The sequence below is a fragment of the Pocillopora damicornis genome, chromosome 3 (assembly GCF_964200805.1).
Source record: "Pocillopora damicornis chromosome 3, jaPocDami1.2, whole genome shotgun sequence".
Taxonomy (NCBI): Eukaryota; Metazoa; Cnidaria; class Anthozoa; order Scleractinia; family Pocilloporidae; genus Pocillopora; species Pocillopora damicornis.
Window position 1 is genome coordinate 19,335,458 of NC_142672.1, and position 25,743 is coordinate 19,361,200.

The following is a 25,743-nucleotide window of genomic DNA, read 5'->3' on the forward strand; positions in this document are numbered from 1 at the left end:
AGCACTAAGCCATATTCTACCTACAATGCAACAACCATTTTCACTTCAAAACGAGAAAAACTAGTTTGGATAGCAATGAACTGGAAGGATGCATTTTAAACGGCTTTTTACTTGTCACGTTCTGATGCATGCGCGGATTACGGCGATTCACGTGATGGTCATGCACTCCGGGAAACTGGACTCGAAATACATCATGATAACGATAAGTTACCTAGGACATCCAGTTTCCGAGTCACGCTCGTTTAAGTCTCCTCCGCAACTGTTACTTTGGTCTTGTCACGGTTCATGTTTCCTTCTCACTTGGTGCTAATGTGGAGTGAAGAACGGCTTTATAATCGTATTTTAGAGTCATGTTAGCTGAGGTTTCTCGAAGGAAGCGGTGGTCGGCTTCATTTAAAGGACCACACTCAACCAGTGTGCTTTGCGCGCTGATGTTGTTGTTATTATCCGGGAACTGAATACTCACATGAAGAGCTGCCATAACTACGAGTGAATATTTCAGATAAAAGATAAATGAATTATGCAGCTACAATTAGATGTACGCATATTTTAGAGAGAAGTTACATGTACATACTTCCAGGAGTTAAAGAGTTAAATACTTTCATTATTTCGTAACCCTCGAGGAGAAAGCGTGACCCTTGACGAAACCAAACAGTAACTGTGAGGCAGACTACAACCACGTCGTCAGGGCCATCATTACTCATCGCGGGTTGGAGGGATAGAAGTTTAACTCAAGGCTTTTCCACAACAGGCCCTCCATAAAAGCACGGACAATTGTGTAACACCCTCACCTCTAGATCTGAGGGGGGGGGGGGGTGGTGCTGTCTCCTACTGAAATATGAAGGAAGATTAGGGAGAGGGGTGGTTGCTGACGTTATCGTCATCAATGTCGTCTTCGTTGTCGTCATCTTTACCGTCTGATGATTCAGTCATTGTTATGCTATTTCGATCGTTAGTGCTATTCATCCTCATCATCATCGTGAACATTATTGTCATAGTCATCGTCATCTTTATTGTGAACTTGTCCACCTTAATGTTATTGCTATCTTCGTCGTTTCCGTCATCTTCCTCATTATCATCATTTTTGTCGTCAGAGTTATTTTACCATCATCGTCATCTCCATCATTATCGCTATCTTTATCATAACCGCTATTATAATCGTCATTTTTATCGTCAGTGTTATTTTGCCGTCACCGCCGTCTTCATCATTATCGTTATCTTTATCGTTACCGCTACTATTATCGTCATCGTTATTGTCATCTTCATCTACATCGTCATCGTCATTCTCATCTTTATCAGCTTTGCATCGTCATCATTTTCGTCCTTTTATTGTTGTCGTCATCATCATCATCATTTCAGTCATCGTCATTATCACTTTAGTTGGTATTCAACAGAGGATATTCATGGCCGCTTGGAAATAGGAAATTTCTCTTCGAACGTTGAAAAAATATTTCAGTTGTTCACCTCGCTCGAATGTAATATTCTATTTATCATATTAAAAAAAAACAATGAAATGCTAAATAATTTAACTTAAATAATTTTTTTAAAAGTAGAACAACGCATAATCTTTTGAAGTGTGAAGATAACATGTTTTCCGCGTGAAAGGTCACTTCGTACTTCATTGATGTTTAAATCATAAAGAATAGTGGGCTCCTGATAATAAATAATGTTTTTACGCGATAGCTTTATACATGGTAATAAAAAATGGAATATCTCCTCATTAACGTCAGGCTGGGAGTTACATCCCTGACACGTTCTTAACATCTACATCAATTTTCAGAAACAAGGTTGGAAGTGAAAAAGATGTTGGCGATTGGATTCTCGGAACGGTAACATCATACCAGCGCAGAGTTGTTACGACTTCAAATTCCTACAAATTCTTTAGTTTGTTGCCTTTCATACGAAAACCCCTCCATATTTTAATTCGATGTTGAAAACAGCTTATAATGAAGCACTGATAGTGGATAAATCGCCGTTAAAGCCTCCTGTTTTCTTAAAATTCACTCTTTTGAGTCATCCATTGCTTTTTGAGAGGGAGAGATAGATACGCTGAAAACATCTAGGCAGGAAAACACTCTGGAGGAGAATTTCAAACTGTGCCCTTTGCCCTAGTTTTTTACTCCGAGCGGCTGCTCTTATGAAAACAAGTACAAGCTGAGTGATAGTTGAAGAGTTTGAGGAGAAAAAGGGAAACGATATTTATTAGAAACTACGTTAGGCGTAGGCGTGAGAGACGGGTAAAATTATGAAGACGTGTGCGTGTAATCGAAAAATCAACCTCGCTCCACGTCACAGTAAGTGGTCTTCCCTCTTATCAAGAGTTCATTACATCACTAATCTGTTAAGTGTGTCTTTATTTCTATCTGCTAAAATCGTTTGGAATCCAAGGAAGGCCTTAGAGCGTGTCAAGCTAGAAATACAAGAACTGGAATCTTGGAGTCTACCCTTAAGGGATGGGGGATTCCTCTCATAAGGTTAAGAAAATGTTTTATCATTCTGAGTTGATTTTGAAATTAACTCAGGTAGAGTAGATATATCTAGGCTTTTTGAAAGGTGTCGATATCCTGCTATAGTTTGCAATCTGATTTCAGATTGGCCGATAAATGCATCGATGTTGTGAAAATAGTGTAGGCGGAATAATGAACTCGAAGCAAAAAGCAGGTGCGCGTTAGGATTCGGGAAACCAGCCATTTTGCCTTTGAAAAACCTCTGTGATTTTTGTTTTAATAAATGCAGACTTCAACACCACAAACCCTAGATTTCCCCACCCCACTCACCCCCTGGCTACACTAGACTTGACAGCTCTCCCTGGAAAACGGGAGGTGAGATCATTGTTAAGTGGAAATTTCATTTTAAAAAATAAACATCCTTTGAAGTCCGCCTCTATTCTGATTCGCAAATTTCTAACTAGCAAAATGCTCTCAAGGAAACTGAGGTAATAAACGACCTACCATGGTCACGTCCACAATGATTGTTTTACAACACGAACAAACAAATTGTTGCGAGGTATCATCTTTTTATGCAGCATCAATCATCAGCGCCTCTATTTTCTCCTATCAATAGAAACTTATGCTCACATTGCGCTGATTCAAAACAGCTCTTAAAGCCAAGCGGGCTTGTGGTTATCCTGTAAACAGATCTCTTCTTTAAACATAAACCCAAATTTGGGCAATAAGATCTCGCTCAGCTCTCAAAACTGATCTAATCAACACAAAAATGTGAGTTCCGTCTGACCCAGATCCAATATCCCTTGCGCGAAGCTGACTCGATCAATTGTGATGATTTGATGGAATCAGTGGATCATTCTTTCCGGTGCTGAAGCGTTAAGCACTTTTACAGGATCGTGTTTCCGAGTGATGTAACTATAACTCTTAGTTCCTATAAAAAAGCCACTCGATTAAGATCGTTCGAACAGCTTCGAAATGACGAGTACACAGCGAAGTCCTAGTCACTTCTATTACTTCTTAATCGGTTTCGTGCTTTTGGCAGTCGGCGCTCAAGTTGTCAAAAGCGCTGATGATGTTCCTGATTCAACGACAATGGATCTGATAGAACGCATAAACAGAGACACTGGTAAGTCTGTGATTTGCAATATTTCGTCGCCGTCAAACGGACTCGCCGACTAGTAACAAGCTTTCGAATATTTTACCCAAAATTACGGTACACTTTTAGACGCATTACCGTACTCGGTATATTTTATCCTTTTTTCTTGGATTGTTGTTATAACGGCCCATCGACAGCTTACGTGTAAACTATTGTTGTCAGCACATTTGATGAGACTGTTTTGTTTAAGGTCATCGAGAAAATTTAGTTTTAAATCCAAACAACGACATAGACATTTTGATGCCTGGGTATAGCTATCTCCTTTCAAAGCGTATTTGATAATCCAGTACACAACCAGCGCACGAACACAAAGAATATGAAATTTTTTTTATAGGGGAGGGGCTCAAGGTGTAAAAACTCAATCAATCATTTATTTGCCATATTTTGTATTGTCTTTGACTAAATTGTCCAACAATGCTGTGATAAAATCAAATAAGGAGCAAGCCTGTCGTACCCTGGGATAAGCACAGTATCTGATACACCAAGAGGAGCCGAGAATTCCAAAAAGAATCCTATTCGATTATTTTTTACTTGACTGATAGTCACACAATCATAAATGTGCTGAGTCACAATTTAGGGTTAAGGTAGAGAAATCCGACAACAAAACGATTCAAAGATTGTTTGTAGAATATTAATTTTGACAAATTCAGGAGAATGTTACGTCAAAACTGTGACGCGAAGTGTAGTCCAAATTTGCTTGAGAGAGCGTGTTCTATAATTAAATTCCAAAAGCTGAAACGCGAAATTCTCGCATGGTTCCTGCGCTCAACATCTCCGGAACTTTTATTTTCCAATTTTTTCATCAGTTGAAGGCTCGTTGAAGCCTACTTCACTATGGTCTTAAAAGGCTGGTGATCCCAGTAATTATGATTAGACAAGTTGCACTGTTAACTCTCTGGTAAAATTTCTTCCGCATCAATAAGAAACAAAACTAGATGACGTCCAGAGCAGGCCTGTCTTGGTTTTCTTTTTTCACCTCGAAAGGAGCGCCGGGTGAAATAGAACGCAAAAAGTGACGTTCGGGTTGTAGGCTGAGTAACCTCGGTGACGGCATCCGCTGATTCATATGTCATGCTTAACACTAGTGTGGAATTGGGTGTGCATACGATTAAAAATAGCATAGAAAGTTGACCAAAAAGTCTGGTAAATGCCTATGCTTTTAAGCTAGGAAAGTTCAACAGCATACGGTGGCCAACGCAAAGGAATAATTTTTTTTTTGGACAGAAAGTTTCAAAATCACAAAAGTGATTATTCGCATATATAAACCGAGTTTAAAGAACGTGGGATCTTCAGCAGTGGGAAAAACGTTTATGCAAAAAAGACGACGGTGGAATATTGAAATTGCGCCACACCTTTGGCCCTCAGAAATTAAATGGTGAGAACATGGCGTGTTCTTTATCATTTTTACTTGTTTTTGCATCCCAATCTTCTTGCATAGATCCATCCGCTGAACAGGTTGCCATTATGGAAAATGATATTCGTATGCCACCGTCAGAGTCAGATGCATCCAGCAATGAATTTTCCAACGCCATCCGCCAAAAATTCTTGCTTTGGCCCGGGGGAGTTGTACCATATGTGTTGGCCGACAGCATTAGTAAGTAAAGATCCATCGTATCTAACCAGCTTGTCGAGAGTTCTACTGCATCGTAAGTAACACACACGGCCTAGGGAGAACATCGTGGTCTAAATCACTCATGCACAGGTTATTTCGTAAATTGCAACCTCACGTGCGTGGAATATTTATCTCATTTCATGAAACATACCTAAGAAGGTTCACCATCCCGATCGAAAGAGATGACATCTTACCTCCGTATCGGGGAGGTATGAGGTAAATTTGATGTATGAAAACTTCCTCGCCTTGAGACACTTTCTTTTCGGGTTGCACGCACATATCCCTAATACCAATTTATCACGCTTAAATACATTTGATAAGACAATATTTGGCTACCACAAAGTAGAGGTTCTGTCAAAGGCTCGACATCTTTTAACAATTCAGGGAGTGAACTAGAAGGCTTTGAGATCACTTTAAGCTGTTATTAAAACTTTAAGAAATTCCCCAATAAAATCTTGTACATAAAAAGACAAACAAGCAGAGTCAGCCGAACACTTCACCTACGAAGGGTGTTTACACTTCTCTTTAACTCTTTCTTTATTCTTGTCTATCTAGCATTTCAACAGTTTCCCACGCTATTTGGACTGATATGAATGACAGAATTTCTGATTCTTGTTTTTACAGAAAACCGCAGCAAACACATTGAGGTATTATTTGAAGCGATGAAAATATGGGAACGCGCTACATGCATAAAATTCGTGAAAAGGACAACAGAGAGTCGCTATGCGATTATTTTTTACGGTTCCAGTGGGTATGTAACAGGAAAATATCTCATTACTTGACTTCATTCTTTCACTATTCCTGCATTTGTTTGCATCCTCTTTCATCTCTGATTCCGCTAACGGTATCGGTATATCATCTTTAATTTACTTAACCCGTCATTATTTATCATGTGGGGGGGGGGGGGGATTGAGGTGGTAGAGGATTACGTCACCTTTAGTTCAGTTAGGATCTAGGTACGAGATCGATTAGTAGGGGCATCACTTGTCGCCAACATACAGAGAGGGAATATAAAAAATTGACTGCCAATTAATTGTTAATGATGGGAGGGGGGGGGGAGAGGGGGGAAAGGGTCGTAAGAATATCACGGAACCTTACGGTGGCCGGTGGGTTCAGGTAAATTTTATCGTGACACAAACAAAATCCTCTAACCCCCCCCCCCCTCCTTCCTCCTACCCCAGGCGGTTAATAATTCCCAGTCCCAATAGATTATAGTCTCTTGCCAGTCCCTAACTGGCTGTTCTCTCCAACTGATTATTCACTCGTTTTTTCGTGCGTGCTTTCGTTATATCGACCGTTACCTCATTTTTCATCGCTGGACGCGCCAGTGACTGAGCCAAAGTTACACAAGAAGTTTACTTGGTGTTCAATATAGACAAGTTCACTAGCTATTAGTGATTGTGGATTGAATGTTGCCCAGAGCAATGTTTCGCCTCAGAAAATATACTGTAGATAACAAGTGAATGCGTTCTTCATTTCGCTTATTAGTGCATCAGTCTTCGTCTTTCATATTTGATTGCGTTATATCACAGGTATTTGTGTTTTTTTCTTTGACAAATCTTCCCCAATCTCTTGTTGCAGATGCAATTCCAATATCGGAGCGCTGTTCTTTAGACCTTCGATGCTTTCCCTCGGAGCAAATTGTCAGATAGTTTCCATAGCAGCGCACGAGCTGGGTCATCTCCTGGGATTTGGACATGAACAGAACAGACCAGACAGAGACCACTATGTGGATATTCTGTGGCAAAACATTGCTCCAGGTAACGGTTTATCTATATTACACTATATTACCTTTTACTCAATCTTTTTGAATTAGCCCTTAAAATGTCTTTTACTGGTCAGCTGCACAAATAATAGTAATAATGTGACTGAAGTCGCCCGTATTTGTGTCCATCCTAATATTCAGAATATCTGAACTCCTACGATACGAAGTATGAGTAGCGGAGGATTTTACCATATAGCCTTATAGTCATGTAAAAAACGCCGCGTAATACTGGCCACGAACTATTTATTTTAAAAAAAAAATTGGAATGATAACAGTTACTCGTGAACCCTTAATTCTGCTCAGCTGCGATTTCGAATTACTCAACTTTAATTTGAAAAGTTGTTGTTATATTATATAATTCTCGCCCCTTCAAGTGAATCTTGTGATAAAAGAAGATTATTGATACATAAGTTCGACACCAATCAAGTCGCTGAAAAGATACAATACATTACTGAACTACCTTAAATGGAATGTTAAATTCAAAATAGTTTAAACAAACAAAAGTACAAAAGTTCAATGACAGCTTTTTTTGTAAGTATAGTTTTCATAAATTGATGTTTATCCACTTCCCTAATGTTTTCCTTAAATGAATTTGTTAGTTCTTACAAAATATACTCAAGATGTAGTTTTACTTTCAAAACCACACCAACCACCATACTGCATTACCCACATAACTACATTGCTTATAATACCACATTACAGGAAATTTTGGAACATTAAATACAGTTCCAAAAAACAGAAGCAGTTGTATGATGTAGGATAGACCGTTATGTGACAACCGTGAAGTATGTCCCGCAGAGAAATTGTCCGACTAATTCTCCTCTTTGTCTTTCGCAGCTGATTATAGGATTTTTAGGAGGCAAAGCTACTATTTGTTCAGCAGTTATGGCGTCCCGTACGATTATCATTCCATCATGCATTACGGGAGGTACCATTTTTCCAAGAATGGTCAACCAACTATAAGGGCACGTGATCCCACAGTGAAGTGGTTTGGTAGCCGTTCTCTCAGCAAACTAGACATACAGCAGGTTTGATAGTTTTGATACGGTGAAGCTTTGTACAAGTTTCGCTTTGGACTAACAGATTTTTAGTGAGCCTTGAGTATAACTACTAACTGTCATTCATTCTTCTGCGAATCAAAAACTTCCATGTCACGCAGCTCACTGCTGCCAACCAAATTTCGTACGCTTAACCAAAGAACTTGCACTATTGTAGCCTTGAATGACGCATTTTTAAAGAGCCAAAAGCGAAAAAAACTGGAACCAATTCGAGAAAAGATAAGTCATTGTAAATGAGCCCAACTTCTCCAAATCTCCGAACTGAGATTTCGAAATCTTCATTGTACCCTCTACAAAAAATCTCATGTCTTTGAGTCACAAAGAGTTGGTGGGTATACAACACACGAGCGCTGGGGTTCAACTGGGATTCTGCATGCCTCAATTCCACGAAATAAACACCAAACAACCAGCTCTACCGACCTTTGACAGAAAGTAAGGACAATTTTCCACATATCTCATCATGTCACTTTTTATTGTAATCATAATCTTAGTTAAGCATTTTTCTGCCTACCACATGACATCCCTGGCAAATTCACGCATTTTGTCACATTTGTGATTTCTTGTTTCTTTTGTGTTTTGTATCTTTTTTAGATGAACCTCATGTACTCATGCCCAGGTATGAAAATATATGATCTCAGTTCTCAGTTATTTGGCGATGAAGTCGACCCCACTTGAAAATTTAGTGCAGGGTTAGACCACCGTTAATTCCCCCCAAAAAAAACATTTTTCAATTTTAACATCTTTTACTGATGACAGGGAATGCTGAAGTATTTCAAATTTGCAGTGACGCTGTCGAAAACGTGAAAGAGTTGTACCACGCTTCCTAATTAGGTTAAAGTTTATTCACTTGATTTACTGATTCTATTACAACGCTTTGGTTAACTCCCACTCACGGCTGCTGCGTATTCAAAATAACTCACACAGGACGTCCCGTTGCAAGCACTTAGCACAAGGCCACACATAGGCGAAAAAAACACGTGCCGGTTTGTCCGGCTATATAATGGACAAACGAAATCACTTATAAATTTCGATCAAATAAAGACTAACGAACGTATTATACAGTTTCCCACAATAGAAAAAGGTGTTTATTTCAGCGTTTATTTGTAGGCTTGATGTTGTTACTTTTTTGTGATATCCTTCCAGCATGCGTTCATCAAATTTTAAGTCAGGTCACTTTCTCGTTAATGGAGAATAAGTGTACTTTTGTAACTTACATAAAATTCTTCTTAGTTACGTATCGTCTTGCCAGTAAAGGAGCAACGCTACGTTGTCCTGATCGTGAAACTCACTTCTGTCTTTCATTAGTATCGGTTCATCGTCCTTGCGAATGGTATCATCGGTAAATTGTGTTGTCAACATTGAAGGATTTCCTTATTTAAACGAAATCTGTCAACTAATTCAGCTTTGGCTTACTTCAGATATTCCAGTATTCCCTGAGCAATTTTCCATCAGAGATACTTCAAGCGCGCACTTAAATTGCATTGCTCTGGACCAGCCAGGTGACAGGGAGTGGAGAACAAAGTATCTTTGCTACAAGCCCGCCTTGAAGAGGCTTACAATCACGTGGTCACGCAACGGTGAGATCACTAACCAGGATTGTGTGAATACCCGGATGCCTCATGTGCGTTCTTCAAGGTTGTGGGAAAAAAGTTACCTTTGCTTACCTCGTAACAGTTTGCTGAAACTGAGTTAGTCAACGGATGGACCTTTGAAAGGAAAAGGATGTCTGGAAGTGAGGAGAAAAGGAATAAATGGAGAAGGGTATTTCCTGTGTGGAACTTCCAAGTATAAAAAGATAGGTGTGTACTCTTAAGTTTGCATGAAAATTTGTCAGAAAACATGTAAAACACCTGTGGCTTGTGTGTGAAAAGAAAAAAAATTCACACGCTCCCATAGGATTCCAGCCGTAGATAATGTGGATATCGTTACCGACCTAAATACAGGGAATCTTCTAAAGGAGACATGCGTTAGGTTCATTTTTGTGAATCGTCCTACATACTGACCTATATGGAGAGGCTCCTGCTGGATGAGCGACTTGGTGCGAACTCAGATTTTCAGTTTTCATCCTTTTTTTCTGTCATAACAGATGGTGACTGGTCAAGATGGTCGCGTTGGCGTTCATGTTCTCACAAATGCGGAGGTGGACATAGCATTCGAACACGATCGTGTGACTCGCCTTCGCCTAAATATGGCGGCGCTCAGTGCCAAGGAAGTTACTATGAATCTAAATTATGTAAAACACAACGCTGTCCTGGTAAGTATCTGTGGAGGATTCAGTAACAATTAGAGAAGAGTAAACGTAAAAACCAGTTTCTCGTTAAAACTGATTAACTTTCGCCGAATCAAAACCAAAGTGATCACAATGGACTATTTGCACAATCTTACGATGCTTCTCTCCATCCATGGCTATGATGGAATGCCGGTAAACTGCTGCAAAAAAGTTGATGAGAACTGGCATGCAGTTAAGGAAGGAGCAGCGATACTCCTTATCACTTTACTTGGCTAAAACCAGAATATGTCTCAGTGGGCTGAGCAGTCAGGATTGTATGCAAAGTTAACATCATCTTTATTCCCCCCACCCTTCCCCCCTCTTCCCACTCAACCTGCGACTATTTCCGCACAAGTAGTCGAGATCTTTTCTTCTTTTGTAGAATTTCCATCGTGGCCTGCCGATTTCAAGTTCCTGTTTATAAGTTTTTCTCCCAGACGACATAAGTGTATCCCGATATACGAGAGATCCCAATACCGTTCATGGGCCCGCGCACGACTCTGTTGGCCGAGTAACAAGCGCTTTATCGACATCCGGTGGTCTGATCAAGGAAAAATAACGGGCATGAGCTGCACCAAAATCACACAAGAAAACGGACGCAGTCAACGAAATGGCTGGGACGACAACTTCTTGTGTGCACGAAACGTTCCTTACACGTAAGTAGATAACATGGTTTCATCAACTGGGTTGATAATGTAAATTGGCCACTATAAAGACTTCCCGAGGCTGACGAGCGTTAGGTCTTCGTTAGAGGGAATAGAGGAGTTGTGGGAAACAGGAAGACTGCTAGGCGACCGATTCCGAGACGTGACGTGAAAAGGATTGACAAAGACGTATCCAAACCGATCGCAAGACACTTTTATCTCCAAAATTATTCTCATTCCTACATATAGGCAGTTCTCTTTCTCATTGGCACTCTTATTCCCCACAACTGATTAAATCTTTTTTTTCTCTCTACCATGTTCCCACTAACAGCGTAGCTCTATTTTCTGCGTAAAATAACACTCCACTCACAATTCCTTTAGAAACTTACCCCCATTTAACTTGTAGGTATGTCGAGAAGCATTTTACTTTCCTTTTTAAAATCTTGTCATTGAGGGGTTCGCCTACTAATAAACATGTTTCAAGTTTAACCCGCATTACACATACAGTTGCTAACGCAGAAAGCAGGAACTTTCCATGGTGGGAACTTGTGGGAACAGAATGGAAAGCTTCTGGTACAGAACATAGGATATGTCAATCTTTTCATTTTATACCTTGGTACTCTTTCCAACGAGTGTCTGTAATATAATTTTGGTACGGTCCTTTCCCTAGTTTTAGTTGGTCGACAAATGGACCTATCAAAGGCTTGCGATGTCTGCGATGGCAAAATAACTACGTCTACCGTCGAAGAGTGTGGCAAAATAACTACTTGTGTGCAAACGAGTATCCCATACCAACCAGAGGTTAGTAAAGTTTGATTCTTTCACTCCCAGGAGAGACTAATATGGAATTTTTCCTATCAAGATTATAATATTTTGTGGCGGGCAGATGAAGAGAAGGAAGAAAAACATGAACTGCAGGATTTTGTGTGGGTTGATATAAAATCCTAAGTGCTACTATCCTGGGAGATGTATAACGGGTAGTACAGAGAAGAAATATCGAGACCCTGGGAATAATAGTGTCGATCGATCCTTTGTTGTTGTTGCTTTTGATGTCGTTATTATTTTGGACTGAAAGATTTATGAACCAGTGGACTAACTCACTTATTTACCAATCAGATGAATGAGCGACTCAAGTGCTAACTGAGTGACTGACTAAATGACCTAATGACGGACTGTGTCTTAATAAAATAACCATTGACTAACCGCAGTTTCTTCAAAAAGTACCCTTCTTTCATGACAGACTGACTGTCTGACTATCTGACTGACCGATTGACTGTCTGACAGACTGACTGACTGTCTGACTGATTGACTGTCTGACTGACTGTCTGACTGATTGACTGTCTGACTGATTGACTGTCTGACTGATTGACTGTCTGACTGATTGACTGTCTGACTGATTGACTGTCTGACTGATTGACTGTCTGACTGACTGACTGTCTGACTGACTGACTGTCTGACTGACTGACTGTCTGACTGACTGACTGTCTGACTGACTGACTGTCTGACTGACTGACTGTCTGACTGACTGACTGTCTGACTGACTGACTGTCTGACTGACTGACTGTCTGACTGACTGACTGTCTGACTGACTGACTGTCTGACTGACTGACTGTCTGACTGATTGACTGTCTGACTGATTGACTGTCTGACTGACTGACTGACTGTCTGACCGATTGACTGTCTGACCGATTGACTGTCTGACCGATTGACTGTCTGACAGACTGACTGACTGTCTGACTGATTGACTGTCTGACTGATTGACTGTCTGACTGATTGACTGTCTGACTGATTGATTGTCTGACTGATTGACTGTCTGACTGATTGACTGTCTGACTGATTGACTGTCTGACTGACTGACTGACTTGCTGAACGATTGCAAAGCTAACTTATTAAGTGACTGATTGACTATCAGACGGACGGACTGAGTGACCGACTAAGTGGCCGGCCGGCTGACTAGATGGGTGACTAATTGTTTGACTAACTGATTGACTTACGGAATGTCTGACGGACCGAGCAACCGCGCGGCCGATTGAATAATTGAGGCACCTACTAATGCACTGACACACGGCTGCCACACTGACTAACAGACCAGATAGCTAACTCATCTACTGACGCCCTGAGTGATATTCTTGGTGTGCAAGTTTTTAAGTTCTTTCTTTGCTTTTATATCTTCCAGCCCCCACTACAGGCTGCTATTCGTACTGGCATTCATTCACTGTCAAAGGGGTACCACATTGCTACTTTCCAGTCTTGAATAAGCGCGTTAAGTGGACAGAGGCACAGGAATTATGCAGGGAAGTTCAGTCAAACCTTGTTAGCATCCACAGCATAGAAGAACAGAGTTTTATAAGAAGGTTATCTGGAAGATCTAGTTTCTGGATTGGTTTAGAATTTGAGCGAGAATGGCAATGGTCAGACAGGTAAAGCTATGAAAAACCTTTTTTTCCATTTCTCAAATTAAAGAGTCGAAAAAAAATCCGAAAGATAAAGTCACCCAAACCAATCCCTAGAATATTAAGGAAGGCTCAGAGACATGTTCAACTCAGCGTTTAATGCAATTCATAATTGAAATTGTTTTAGTATACCTTGAAATACGAAATGGTCCCCTCAATGTACGCTGTTCGCTTAAATGCTCATCCAATTAACACAGCGGACAAACATCTGCGCATGTGGGAACATTATAATAACTAGATGGCGTGCTTTCAGGCTGTCAGAGCCAATTTGTTTCACAAAAGTCGCATATAGCCACACAAGCCGGAAAGTCACGGTGTTTAAGAAGCGTATAACATTTTTTGGTAGAGATAAAAACAAAATGGAAATCGACAGGATGCTTTACTTACTTAAAAGCTTTGTGTACGTAAGTCTCAAGTTTTCCTTTTCCATACTCCTGTTTTCTTTACCGATTTCTGTAAACTTTTCAATTTTCTTTCACTTATTTTGCGAGATAGCGGTTTTTTCCTATGTTTTTGAGCGGGAGTTAGCGCGCGAGAGTCCAAAATTAATCCCCTCGTGCATGGCCAACATTTGACCGCTGTGTTTATCCAATCGGATGTGATCACCCCCTGTTTCCTGCGCATCATGAAATTTTCTGGTTTGCTCTGAGATCTCACTGGCTCCTTGTGTTGCAATCCTATTAGTTTCCATGGCTTTTATTACGGCCTTAGTAGTCTTAAGCGACCAAGAGTTTTGTAAATTCCTTCGGTCGGAGGTTTATATACGGCGAGTTATCGATCTTTATCGAAATCGCAATGGTAATCCACTTATCCGCTTACATGCCATAAAAGTATCTATGGTAACAAATCACTTATCTCTCAGGTAGTAAGCCTGTTTTTGTGTGTATCCATGGTAACTTAAAGTTTTTCTTCACTAGGAGTCGCTTGTCATACCTCAATTGGTCTCCAGGTGAACCAAATAATGGCGGCCGAGGGAGACCTGAAAAATGCGCAATGTTCAGTGGAAGAGGCAAAAACTGGAATGACTATCCCTGTGATTCGAAATTCGCTTACATTTGTAAGATGAAAGCAGGTTCGTATTAACTCAGAAATACCCTAATTGACCTTTATCTTAATTCGAATATAATCGAATCTTAACTATTACGATTATCAGTTGGTTGAGGCACGGTTTAATTTTGGTAATGGGGTTTTGACCGTAAAATAGGTTTTTGTTTCAAAAGGTAGCCGAATCTAAAGTGCCGTCAAAGGTGAAAATTTGCCAACTGAGGTCAAACGTCACATTTACCACTGGAAACGGAACCAGTTAACCGTGACAACAACAAGATTTTAGCGTTAAGGCGTGATTGCCAAACTTTCGTCGTGCCTCACTCATTCATTTAGCCATTCGTTCATTCATTCTCTGATCCAATCATCAAGCACTCACTCTCTTATTTACTAAAAAAAGCTGTCTAGCACGTACTTTGACAACCTTTTAATTTCAGCTGAGGCCCCATCCAGATCTAAACTAATCTCCTACTCGGAGCTTACCTTATAGCTGCAACAGAGATGTAGGTTACAATTGCTTGGCCGTGAAAGGTCTGGGTACGAGACTAGACCCACCCATACTACACTTGAGAAAATTTGAACAGTGCATGGTAAAATTTATAAACTACTTTACAATACTAGCGGCAACTCGACCCAAACCTCTGTCGATTTTTTACTCCTCCGCTCCTATCGCGTCTCGTTTTACTACCAGAAGGCCTGGAGCAGACTAGTTTTCCTCTGACACGCGACACGGGCCCAGTTTATACTCCCGGGTAGAGAAAGGTATTGTGGGAGTGAAGTGAAATGTCTATAAAAATTTAAGACCATCAGCTCGACTCTTAACCCGCATTACACCGCCTTGTTCATGCTTTACCCAAATAACTCTCTATGACTGCAGTTTGTTGACGGAGAAACGAAGAAGTAGATACACGACCTGGAGAAAATGTAAGCTCTATCATTAAGATTGGCTTGATTCACTTCTTCGATTCACTGCTCCACCTAGATATTTCACGGTGTGATTATGACAATACAATCAGATTTTTATGACCTAGCTATTTCACTTCAATTTTTATACTATTCAATAACCTAAGTTATTTTATTTTCCTTCTTTCAGTTCTCAATTGAGGAAGTAAAGAAGATGATTAATTATCCAGAGGTTTCATCATTAAAGCCCAAGGCAGCAACGTCTCCGAAGCTATAAAATGACTAAGAACAATTTTAGAGGCAGTTTCTTTCTTTCTTTTTTACAGTTTTGAAAAACTGGAAAATTCAAGCATTGGATTTATCTTTAAGAGTCTATCATGATTATTTCTCATTTTTTTAGATCAGCAGTATATAAGTACAGCGCAATGGCAGCTGTATATGCTATAAAACTTTTGATCATGTCTCGGAGAAACCGGAAAGGAATAAAGTTTTATTACGGCTGTTTCTGAAGAGTTATGACACTCCATGTATTGCGGTCCTTCTCTTTCCTTCCATACAATTTGTTATCTTTTTCCTTTTTTACCCATTCGTTGACGAGGCAAGTACTTGCAATATTAAAGAAATACGATACATCACTAACCAAGAAAGAAATTAATACAACAAGGAAGTAAAAAGCACGAGGCCCAGAATTGGTAGAAGATCTTGAAAAGAAAGACTTTGAGGAGAATGAGCGTAGCTTCTTGCGTAAACGTTGTTGGGCTCGTCATGTCACGCAATCATTTCTCCTTGCAAACTAAGAGGCTAAATTATGCGCTTAATAACATAGTTTCGACACGTGGCCCAATAATTGATAGCTCCCCATACTGTGGACGTTTCCACTATGCAGCTCAAATTCCTGATCCCTTTTGAAGGGGAAATCGCTTCTGAAAATGATAGGGTGTTGAAATGAAGCTTGGGAAATTAAAACTAGACTACAAGTAATCCTTACTATTCTACGAGGTCCGTCACGCGAATTTCAAAGACGCAGCGCATTAAATGAGACTGCTAGTAGCATTGAATAGGGTTAGCTGCGTCAATGACTGATTTTACAGAAAATGACCTTTCTGCGAATTTGTTATTCGTAAATCGTTGGAATTTCTTTTGATTTAAAATATCGGTGGTTGGGAGCTTTCGAACATGTTTTAAATCACTAGTTTCTTTGTTATGTGCCTCAAGACAATTTTCTCTGAAGTACTTCGTAGCCAAGGGCATTATTCAAACTTTTAATGAAGTTACTCATCATGTTTTTGTTTGCAAATGATTGTGTCGACCGTGTCAGCTTACATCCGACATCTGCGTTTCTTTGCACTTGTTTCGCCTTTGTTTTGTCCTTAATTAAAACAAAATCCATGCTAAATAATTTTCTGACGCAAAAGCAGAAAGTTATTTCGCAGAACAGAATCGAATTATTTCAGAATTGCGACTTATTGCAGTTCTGGTTTCCCGTTTCTTTAGCTAAAAACGCTTTACACATGTTTACACACTCATTCCGTATGCACCATATCGTGATGCTACAAGGAATCCGGCTTTATCGGGAAGAAAGGACAATTGAAATTTAGTTGTCAAAAGAAGGAACTTACCGAGTTGTTCTTATTAAACAGTAGAGGACAGGAGCAAAAACTGTGCCTTGAGAAAATAAAAAACTAGAAAAAACAAAAGTCTACAAAAAAGTCTGAAATTCACGCAGACTTGCGAGCGGATTGAAATCAAGATATTATAAAGAGACAGTCTATATCTAAAATACGTTTTAGCCCGCCGAAATCTCCGTCTTAGCCCGCAAAATGCGCCACAACGCTTAACAAAGTGATGAATAGGCTTCATTTTGCAATGGTATCCTTTACACCTTTACAAAGAACACACCCTCTACAATTTGCAAACAAAGGAAGAGAGCAAAAGTATGGACAAACAACACTAATTGCCAGTTCCTTGGGCTCGGTCGAACGTTCGAATTAGGGGCTAAAAATCAGCTTATTTGATGTCTTCAAGGACTTTGCCTTTCTCGCTATGGCAGAGTTTCATAGTATGTAAGCGCTTTTTTGATTTAACATTGTTAATTTTTTTTTAATTTCGGATAAACTCAGTTCTTGCTCTCCTCTAATTCTTTTGTCATAAGATGAAACATATGTGCATAGAGATGCTCCCTTCACAAAGGCAAACAATACTGAAAATTTTTGAAGTCGCCGCTCAAGTCAGCCTCCTTTGCAGGGCGACAGCTGATTGGCTTGTAGTCCTGCTGCTTGTTTTAAGTTGAAGGTTACAGATTTCTATGTAAGCAGATGATCGTGTGTTGGCCGCGTCCAAAGTAAGATTTCGTGGAAATTTCTTCATCCTCTTGAACTTGTGTAGTCTTGGAGGTTTTAGCTCCTTTAAGTGGATATTTCTCTTTTAGATCTGACCATAATGCGAGAGATACTACACCATCGTTCATTGCAAGAGCAACTTTGAACTCGAGGTTATCATCATGCCACTAAGACATGCCACCATGGTGGATGGACAGTCTACGCTACCTTCGTATCCAAGCAAGATAACTACTTGGTGAGTCTTCCTCTAAATACATAACAAGGGCTCGTATTTTCAGCCAAAACGGCTTGATGTTGATTCCAGAGTGATGTGGTCTTGAGTGCAAAGGGAAATATTAAGAGTATTCGATGCATTGTCGTTTTCGATGATCGTAGGTTTCCTAGTAAATTCTGAAATTTCCCTAGTAAATATCAGTTGTTGCTGTTAATTTATAAATCAAGATTTACTCTTAAATTAAACCAAGGGTTAAACGAATTATTAATATCTTTTTTGCGAAAAATGGCTATATACTTCTGTGTTCGTGTGAATATTGCCTAGTCTCTGGTGAAACGGGCGCGGTACAACATTATAAACTATTCGAAGGACAGATGCGCTAACCTTGACCATACGCAAAGGATGCCTTTGTGAATTCTCTGCACAACAGTTAAGCTACATGTCTCTTCTATTTAGCTGCAAAATTCCTGCCCGTAAACTTTGCAGATCTAAAGGTTCATATTACCTTTTAACTAATTTATATGCCAATCATTCGAGCTACAAAAGAACAAAGGAATGCAAATTTAACTGCATTTCTGCGGACCATCTATGCGGGAAATGAGATCCATACTTCGAACAAACATTTTCACCGATTAGATACTTAAAAAATCTCAGCATCTAATTTTTTTAGCTGCGCTACGTTGCTTTTAGAGAGTTGGAAGCCGTAATTTAAGTGACGTAGCTTGGAAGGTGTTTTTTTTGTAATCACGGATTTGCTTGTCAGTGGGGTTGATATTGTAAACAGAATGACACATGTTGATCTCTACTTGTACGATCGTTTTTCCTAATGGTGGTTAAATATCTGGTTTGTGGTTGACTGGAGGAGAAGAGGGAGTAGATGAAATTTTTCACTCTGCTCTCCCTTTGAATTATAAAACCTTTTGGAAAAAGAAAAAAAATACTTTGTTGACTTTTAAGTGATTGGAATACATTGGTTTGAACAGTAAAAGTGTGCGAACATTTTCCAGTCTGTTGAAAAGTGTTTTAATGAATGGGCATCCAAAGAGTGCAAAGCAACAGGTTATATTTTTGAGAATTAAATTATGTAAAAAAATCATCCAGACTTTTTCATGTCCACTTTATGAGTAATGGTTGCTTGTGATGTGATAAATAATTTTTAACCTGAATCCTTTAACATATTGTTAGTTGTGTATATTACCATGTAAATTCGCTTGTGTTCAAGTGACTTTCTATTTGAAAGCCCATGATTATGGTCTTGAATCTCTCCAAATTTTACATATTTATAAAGGTGTCATTACAACAAGAATGAAAGTTGGACATTGTGCAGAAATTCATTCCTTATGTCTTTTTCCTTGCTTTGGATGGCAACAATTAAGGGTCTTTCTTTGCTTTGGATGGAAATAACTAAGTATCATGGTGTGCTTAGCTATACATATATATATATTTTTTAAAATTGAACCAGGATTCTTTAACATACTGCAACTTTTGCACTTAACCTTCCAAGTTTGGTCAAGCACAAGTGATTTCCTATTTGCAAAGGTGTGACTTTGGTTTTGACTCTTACCACAGGGATGAAATTAGGATCTTTTATGGGGTAAATGTGCAGAAATTAATTCCTTGAGTCTCTTCCTTATTTGGATGGAAATAATCAAGTGTCTTGGGTTTTTTTTTTTGGGATGGAAGTGGCTTGGTGTCCCAAGGTATAATTTTTGTTGACATCTTGCTAGTGCTCTTAATGGAAACTGGAGGAAAACTGGAACTTTTTTTACTGAAATGTTGAGGATGTCATTGAAATTTGAGTCTCAGTTCCAAAGAGGCATCCTGTCTTTCATTGAGAAAATATCTTGTGAATTGTGGACAGTCACAAGAATTCTGAAATTTTTAACATGTTATTGTAAGGATGGGAAATGTTTAGTTTCATTTCCATTTATTTTTGAATGCCACTAATAAATAAGAGTAAACAAGAGGGATACAGATAAAATATTGTAACCAAATTGTAATTTTATCACTGTCCAAAGAAGGTTTGTGAAAATATGCTTTTCAAGATTATGCAACTCCATTTAGTATACAAACTGGAGGTTTATCAAGATAAACTCTGACAATAATAAAAGGGATGAATTTATACATATTATTTGTTTATTTACTTACCTCATTACCACTTGATTAATTCACTGGCCAACTTAGTGTGCCACTGGTGATAATATTTATAATTTTTACGCTATATGTGCCCATCTTTAAGTAAATACAGTTGCTTGATTTCAGCAAACATATATCACTCGTTCTAGAGCCCAACTGGTGGAATCTCAGAACAAACAAGGCACAAGAGCGAGACTGAAATTTAAAAAAATAACAACTTGATCTGCACAACTGTTAAACAACATAAATAATTTGTCCAGAACCAAAACAAACTTTTTGCCTAAAATTAATTCAACCTTAATCAAAGATCAACAACATCAAAAAATCATTTGATTATTATGGTTACATATTTAATAATGTAAACAACAGGAATGCAGTGAAGATAATGTTCTGAAAAAGCCTTGGCTAAGGGTTGCCATCATGCTATGCCAACTCTTGGGTTGGCATAAAGTAGTCAGCTAAGTGTATATACTTCACGGTTCCTTTGCAACTCTGAATATACAGCAACCTTGGCGGTTGTTTAAGTCGTAGGTGTAGGGCTGTTTACTCGTTGTGTTAATCTCTCAATTAATCACTGTCGACTCTCTTCTCTCAACTCCCGCTCCTGCTCTCTCATTTTTCTTTCTTCCTGGAGAATCCAGCAAAATCTTTCTGAGGCTTCTCTCGGTAGAGGTTGAAAAGCAAGTGGCAAGGTAAATTCGACCATGTTCATGGAATTTTGTTGAAAACATCTTGTTACTTAAAATATTGTGAACAAACCTGACACTATCATTTCTTGGTAACATTTGAGCTAAAAACTGTAAGGAGATGGGATCTAGGTTTCCAGCTAAGGCTTCATTCAATTTGTAATTTCTACATTACAAGTAGCAGACTGATGCTTGCCACAGTAGTATATTTGGACTTTCTTGGTTTTGCATAGGTATATTGGCCAAATCTTAGGGTGGGTTCAGCTCTACAGAAGGGGCAAGTGGGAATAAGTCCATGGATTTCAGTGTTTCATACTATCTTCTTAAACAGGTTTCTAGATGGATAGGATGATGGCAACATTCAGTCTTAAAGTTCAATGGCTAAAGACTGTCAACAAATGGCTCTCTCATTTCATTGTATTTTAGGACTTTCTTGGTTTTGCATGTCTGTTGAACAAATCTTCCAGCAGGTCCAGCTCTACACAAAAGGGCAAGGTGTATAAGTTCATGGATTTTATGCATTTCATACCATCTTCTTAAAAGGTTTCTGTATGGATTTTACTTCTGGATGGATCAGGTTTCTTGATTTTTCTTCTTTTTTTTTTCCTCTTTTCCAATTCTCTTTTCTTCTGCTCCAGATACTTTTCTCTCCAATCTCCTGCTATCTCTATACTTGCTCAAATTGTTTTGAGCAAGTATAGAGATAGCAGGAGATAGGAGTATTTACTGACATACAAGTATACAATTAAAGCAAGAAACAAAGCAAAACTCTCTTAGTTTCCTACTCAAAAAGTGCTGTGGCTTTTTATGTTTTTTGCCTTACTATAAGAAAAAACCCGAATAACTCAAATATTTTAAATATGCAAGTATATGAATACATATGGAAAAGTAATGAATATATATGCCCAAAAACCCAGGAAAAACCCTAAGTATAATATTTTATGATATGTCAACAATTCAGTTTTCCTATAATTTATACAATGGTGACAACAATTTGAATTGAGTAATTCATTCATTGTTTGTTATAGCTCAACCAGTTGAGGCAAAGAACAAACAGAACACAAGAAATAAACTTGAAAAAGAAAACTTGAATTGAAGCAAAACTTGAATTAACATTGTATGAAATAAAATACATGTATTTTCCCCCTAACATTCCTCTCACTCTAAATTGAGACTTTCCAGTTGAGGGAAAAACGATCAACGAGTGAATGAAAAAAGGAGAGTCAATAATTAATTGTGCAACAACAAAATGCTGCAAGGAAAAATGTTTGTTGAGGCCTATTTATGGCTGTGAGGCTGATTTTTTTGGCCAGACCGTGGTGGTGGCAGTCCCGTCAAATGGAGACTATATCCATGCTGAGATGCTTGGTAATTATAGGTTTGGAGCCCAGCAGCTCTCTTGAGGGTGTCCCTGGTTGTGTCAAAGAATCAGCTCCCAGAAGACTGTGTTGTTGGGCAGACAGAGGTCAGGGCCTTGATGTAGAACTCATCATCCCTGTGCTGGACATGCAAAGGCTAGGGCTTTGATGTGGAAGTCTTCATTACCATGCTGGAAGCCGGCTACTTAGATTGTAACTGCTCAGGTTGCCGTTGTTGGATATCATACTGAATAGTACTAGGATCTGGGGAAGATGGTTTTGGCTCAAGGTCTCAATACAATCCTAGTGCTTGCTTAAATATGAACTGGTGTAAGGTTCCATGGTTCTCTAAATCTACCATATTTGAACAGTATAAGCAGTAGAAGCTACTTAAATATTCCATCTGTTTCTATAAAGAAAGGAATTTCAAAATTAAAATAACAGATATAATAAACTCCAGGCCATTAAAAATAGGAAACTTAGGTGAGAATTCACAGCTCTGATATAGAAGATATACCTATCTTAATTACAATAGAGCATTTAAGGAAATAAAAGTAAAATAAGTAATCAAAAGTTTCTGCTTATCTATGCAAGGTTGGTGTGGAAAACTATAGTATGAAAGGAATTAAAATTACGAGTATAAACTCAGCTGCGAACTAACATGAGAACCAATTTACCATAGCCTTACTATAAAAAAAACCCTAATAACCCAAATATTTTAAATATGAAAGTATATGAATACATATGGAAAACTAACGAATATATATGCCCAAAAACCCAGAAAAAACCCTAAGTATAATATTTTAAGATATGTCAACAATTCAATTTTTCGGCTGTAGTTTATATAATGGTGACCATAATTTGAAAAGAGTAATTCATTCATTGTTTGTTATAGCTCAATCAGTTGAGGCAAAGAACAAATAGAACACAAGAAATAAATTGAAACTTGAAAAAGAAAACTTGAATCGAAACAAAACTTGAATCAACATTGTATGAATTAAAACACATGTATTTTTCCCCTAACATTCCTCTCACTTTAAATCGAGACTTTCCAGTTGAGGGAAAGAACAATCAACAAGTTTACAAAAAGGAGAGTTGATTATTAATTGTGCAACAACAAAATCCTGTAAGGAAAAATGTATGTCAAGGCCTATTTATGACTGTGAGGCCAATTTTTTGGCCAGACTCTGATCCTGCAAGCCAACTGGCAAGTCAAAGGGCTTTTTGGATGATCGACCAGGGCTGGGGGGTTGGACAGAGTTGGTAAAATGGGGGGCAGTTAATATCCTCCAAGTTACTGAGGTTGACTCTGATGTCGGGAAAAGCGATGTTTGCAAGGAGGGTTGTAATTAAATGAACCATCTGGAGGCTCTTCATCCAGAGGATGTCAGTGGTTGGAGCTGCGTCTCCTGCCTCCATCCAGTTGAGGAGGACCTCCTGGATAAAATACTGGATGGTCACGCTAGTGGATGTCGGCGGCAGTCCTGGTGAATGGAGACTTTATCTATGCTGAGATGCTTGGTAATTATAGGTTCGGAGCGCAGCAGCTCTCGCTGGTGTGTCCCTGGTTGTGTCAAAGAATCAGCTCCCAGAAGACTGTCCTCTTGGGCAGGCAAAGGCCAGGGTCTTAATGTGGAAATCTTCATTACCATGCTGGAAGGCGGCTACTTAAAATGTAACTGCAAGGGTTGCCATTGTTGGATATAAGACTGGATAGTACTGGATCTGGAGAAGATGGTTTTGGCTAAAGATCTCAATAGAATCCCAGTACTAGCTTAAATATGAACTGGTGTAAGGTTCCATGGTTCTCTAAATCTACCATATCTTAACAGTATAACCAAAGAAACGGGGAATATTTCTTTAAAGTTAAACAAAAGCTACTTAAATATTCCATCTGTTTCTATTTTGAAAGGAATTTCAAAATTAAAATAACGGATACCATAGTAGGAAACTTAAGTGAGAATTCACAGCTCTGATATATAAAATATACCTATCTTAATTACAATAGAGCTGCTTAGGAAATAAAAGTAAAATAAGTAATCAAAAGTTTCTGCTTATCTATGCAAGGTTGGTGTGGAAAACTAAAGTATGAAAGGAAATCAAAATTATGAGTGTAAACTCAGCTGCCATCTAACTGAGAACCAATCTTTCTAGAAAGACCATTAACACTTTTATTTTCATTATTTCATTAGTAATGAACAACAAAAGTACTGACATGCAGGTATACAATGAAAGCAAGAAATCAAACAAAAATCTCTTGGTTTACTACTCAAAAACTGCCGTGGCTTTGTATATTTTTAAAATAATGTTTATTAAATCAAAACCTAAATTACCAACAGGACATATGCTCTCCCTTGTGGAGAGCGCCCAAGATTCCAAAACTACTCAGAAGAATAAACTTAAAAATCAGATGGAACATGAATAACATGCTGGCATCTTGAGACAGTTTCTCTTTTGGTTTTGGCCAAATAGACCGTGACCTTGCATCGTTCTACAGTTTTTGAAATAAAAAAAGCGATCCTCCAGGTCTCTAAAAAACCTTATCTTGTCTCCAAAAATCTCTTGTAGTCTTTGGGTTGTTGGGCAGACAAAGGTCAGGGCCTTGATGTAGAACTCATCATTCCTGTGCTGGACATGCAAAGGCTGGGGCTTTGATGTAGAAGTCTTCATTACCATGCTGGAAGCTGGCTACTTAGATTGTAACTGCTCAGGTTGCCGTTGTTGGATATCATACTGAATAGTACTAGGATCTGGGATCTAGGATCAGGACAATTCGGGATCATCCCAGTAGCCTAGCCATATATCATATGGGAACAAACGATATTTGTGAATTCGCCTTATTTACTTAAAACGTTGTTCAGGCTCAGCCATCTTTATTCTTCTCTACCACAAATAGTTCAACTGCATGATCAACTTTACTTCAAAATACTTTAATAGGTTTATTTATATCAAATCAACTCTTTATTTAATATTCATGGAGAATTGCAAGTTAAAAGATAAAACGTAGGGATCATTTCATAGATCAATTCTGCTCTCTCTTTATTAGACTGTCTGTTTTGACTTGTTGTAAGACTTATTTAAATTTCTGCACTTATTGGCAATCTTTTGCTGGATTCCGGTTTTTCCTCCTCAGCTTTTTTCAACTTTCTTCACTTGAATTGCCTTTTTAGTTGACCTTGAAATGGAAAAGACGTAAAATCTTTCCAGGATATACAACTATGCAACTGCTTACTAGCAGGTCCCCACATAGAAAACAGAAGAATCTTAAAGCAGTCTGAATATGGTAGATATCTAATGAGATCTTTTACCACAAATCAGAGGTAAAATTCTTTTGTGTAGTCTGTTATAAATGTGAAGCAGATTTTCTAGGCAAGTCACAAGTCTCGAAGAAGAGTAGAGAGCAAGCAAGTAAGAAACCAAGCAATGTCTCTCGACTGGTATTTTAAAAATCTAATAAATGCATATTTTAAACGTTTTGATCGTCTAACTGTGAATATCCGTTAGGATATAATTTAAAATTGTCACCATCTTTTTTATGGATCTTCTTGGTTTTCACACCAACTACAAAGTGACATGGGTTGACCACAGTTGTATTTTGTCTTTGCTCTAAAGGATTTAGAATCTCATCTAACATGTTGTTTTTCATCACTGTATAGTTG

At 38.6% G+C, this 25,743-nt stretch overlaps 2 long non-coding RNA genes and 1 other non-coding gene across 3 annotated transcripts; 2 read left to right on the top strand and 1 right to left on the bottom strand.

The window, feature by feature from the left end:
• Window positions 1-91: 91 nt before the first annotated feature.
• On the bottom strand, window positions 92-3,248 carry LOC149048685 (uncharacterized). Its single transcript, XR_016185306.1, has 2 exons — window positions 2,952-3,248; window positions 92-483 (listed from the first exon to the last, which is right to left on the bottom strand). It is a non-coding gene; the product is annotated as an uncharacterized LOC149048685 (long non-coding RNA).
• LOC113680620 (uncharacterized) lies at window positions 3,110-15,861 on the top strand. The gene is made up of 13 exons (XR_016185305.1): window positions 3,110-3,573; window positions 5,042-5,197; window positions 5,840-5,966; window positions 6,797-6,975; window positions 7,818-8,008; window positions 8,630-8,654; window positions 9,457-9,837; window positions 10,125-10,292; window positions 10,690-10,963; window positions 11,622-11,752; window positions 13,128-13,371; window positions 14,322-14,476; window positions 15,542-15,861. It is a non-coding gene; the product is annotated as an uncharacterized LOC113680620 (transcript).
• A 1,777-nt stretch (window positions 15,862-17,638) lies between these two features.
• On the top strand, window positions 17,639-24,645 carry LOC149048686 (uncharacterized). Its single transcript, XR_016184677.1, has 3 exons — window positions 17,639-17,692; window positions 17,780-17,925; window positions 20,190-24,645. It is a non-coding gene; the product is annotated as an uncharacterized LOC149048686 (long non-coding RNA).
• The last annotated feature ends 1,098 nt before the right edge of the window (window positions 24,646-25,743 follow it).